Raw genomic sequence first — 2,858 nt, 5'->3', positions numbered from 1 at the left:
CTATTTCAAAAGTAAGAAATGAGGACTAGGATGGTGATGAGGAAAGAGCAAGTTGAAAAATTCTTGAACTGTTCCCAATTTACCAAACTCTCATTTGTTACACAAAAGGGCACCTGGTCACCTATGTACTGTGAGATCAATACCCCAGGCTGCCTCTCTGTTCCCTCTTTCCTACTGCTCAGGACTGGATTCATGGAGATGCCTCTCTCTGTCCACAGTCCAAGGGAGATGGCCCAGAGCTCACAGCGTCAGGCCTAGCACGTGTGCCATGGCCCTGCCCTCATGGCCCAGGACGGCCACCGGCCACCATTACAGTCCAGCCAGGGAAGAGAGGAGAGGCGGTGGAAGGCACCTCTCTCCCCTGCAATGCCACAGGCTGACTCGGGGTAATGAGCCAGGTGTCACTGCTCACTCAGTAAAACACAGGACATTGTAGATGCAGATGCCAGAGATACAATGATGAACCAAGGGACCCGACCTCAGGGAGCCAAGAGTCTAGTGAGGATGCTTGTTAAAGAATCACAGCTCTTGTAATCCTGAGAAAGAGGCTTATGGGAGAGGGACTAAGAGAAGGAACTTGTGCCCTCAGAGAGGTGGCGAGGCCGTTTGAGACCTGAGGAAGAGCAGGTTTAAGGAGAAGAGGCAGGGGAAGCTTAGGCAGAAGGGAAGCGGGAGAGCCTGGAAAACAGCCTCTGCCACCTCTCCCCTTCCTCCCCCGGCCTCCTACCCCTCCTGCTCGCCCACACTGCACCCACTTTTCCTCAGAACCCCTCAGGTGCTTCTGTACTCTCTACCCCAGGAGGGAATTGTAGGAGTTGATTTTTGTAGATGCAGTTACTGAACATATTACCACACCTCTCCCGAAAAGCAAGACCTTTGGTCTTTCCTGATAAAATGCCACTGTCTACCAATGAATAAGAATCTGGTGTTCAAAGACACAGGCCAGGGATCCCTGGTCCTGGCCTGGGCAGGCCCGCAGAACCCGGGAAGAAGAAAAGGCCTTAGTGGCACCAGACCTGAAGTGCAAGTGTCCAAAATGACTGGGGGCTCAGTGCACATGGTTGTGGCCCCTTTTTTATCTTCAGACAGTCCAAATGTGTCCCTTGTTCATCTACCAAAAGGCCACCGGTTAGCTGTGCCACAGACCTATTCCTTCAAGAGTGCTTTTTGTCGTTTCAAATGCAGATACATTTATTCTAAGCCTCCATGTATCCCAGACGATATCACTAACAAGTGACAGTGACATCATCACAAGAATAGGCTAGGGCTTAATACCACGCAGAGCAGCGCCTACCAAAGTAACGATCACATTTTTAAATCACGAGTATGACTTTTGATATGTTTTAATGCATCAAGTTCAAGGACATAGGGGCTATCGCACTTATTGTCTCCCTAGTGTCTTTCTAGTGGCCTAGAAAGAGGTCATCCATAGCCAGTCAGGTGGTGTTATCACCAACAACAGAATCAAGAGGACACAGAAATGTTATTTTTTTTTTTAAATAAATGTGCACAGCGCCCCCTCCTGTGCGCGGGGGAAACTGCACGGACCTCCACTTCCTGAGCAGTCTCCTCCGTCCACCGTTGCTGCTGCCACCCCTCCCTGCCCCGCACAGCATGCTCAACTTGGAGTCTGTCCCGCCCTCCAAACGACCCGAAGCAGCCTCTTGGCACCCCCAGAACCTGGACGCACAACAGCACGGTCCACTGTGAGGAGGCCCTGGCATGCACATTGCCATGCCTCTTGCCAAAGTGCCAGGATGCAAAGATTGTGTGAACCGAGGGCCCAGAAAAATTGGCTCTTTGTGACATCGTGGTGGATGTCTGTGGTGAATACGACCCTCAGAGGCACAGATATGAGGTCGTTCACAAAGACCATGAGTTCCCTGTACCCTAGGAAGCTGTGACTGACCAAGCTGAGTAGTGCTGGACTCATCTATCTGTACTTCGGGCACAGGATTCTGACCCAGTTGCTGAGCACCAGCGAAGACAGAATGGTGGGCACCCTCTATGGCAAGATGTATGAGAACTTCGTGGAGGAGGTGGTTGCAGTGGACAATGTGATCTCCCAGTGGGAGGAGGGAGAGCCTCAATATACACTGACCACTATGCTGAGGGCTAGGGACTGCTCAGCTGAATCCCATGTGAAACCAGCCCAACCAACACGCCAAGGAGGGGCAGAGACTAGATTTCTCCCAGCACAGCTGGCTGCCAGTGCAGGCCTTGCTGGAAGAGGCCCCGGCCCAGCAATTCCAGGGGCACCCAAGTGGGGAGATAATGGCACTGGCAAAAGGTGGCTGCCCCTGGTAGGAGCATCGCTATCACCTGGAATCTGGGCTCTCATCCCGAGCGACCATGGCCTTTGTTATCTGCACTAACCAGGCTGGACAGTAGCAGGTACAGTGTGTGCCCAAGGAGCTCTCCATTCATGCCAGAGCAGGCTGCCCCTGCCGGAGCCATGGTGGGTCTTTGGGATGAGGCCCAGGACAAGGTCGGCGGTACTCCTGGCTGCATCTTTGTCCATGCCAGAAGCTTCGTTGGTGGATGCCACACCCGAGAGTACCTTGAGCACAGCCCAGCGCCCAGCACTTAAGCCTCCCACAAATCCCCTCACCCAATAAAATTTCTTCCATTTCAAAAAAAGAAAGAAGTGTGCACAAATAAAATTGCATGTGAAACATTATGCACTCAGGGAACTTACTAGTACCTTTCTAGTGGCTCGAAGCCCAAGGGACGCCTTCTAGGATAAGCAGTGCTTCCTCCCCCTAAAAGAAATGTTCTCAGCTCCAAATCTGTCACGTTTAGGAGATGCCAACAGGTGCTTTTCCTCTCTTCCATACTCTTCCTGTTATCTGAAAAAT

General features: G+C 51.9%; 1 pseudogene; it reads left to right on the top strand.

The window, feature by feature from the left end:
* Window positions 1-1,614: 1,614 nt before the first annotated feature.
* LOC129072154 (MYG1 exonuclease-like) lies at window positions 1,615-2,590 on the top strand (annotated as a pseudogene).
* Window positions 2,591-2,858: the final 268 nt, after the last annotated feature.

Source organism: Pteronotus mesoamericanus, unplaced genomic scaffold (genome assembly GCF_021234165.1).
Source record: "Pteronotus mesoamericanus isolate MK-2021 breed Mesoamerican mustached bat unplaced genomic scaffold, CSHL_Meso_final contig_311, whole genome shotgun sequence".
Taxonomy (NCBI): domain Eukaryota; kingdom Metazoa; phylum Chordata; class Mammalia; order Chiroptera; family Mormoopidae; genus Pteronotus; species Pteronotus mesoamericanus.
This window is presented reverse-complemented; position numbering and strand designations above follow the sequence as displayed.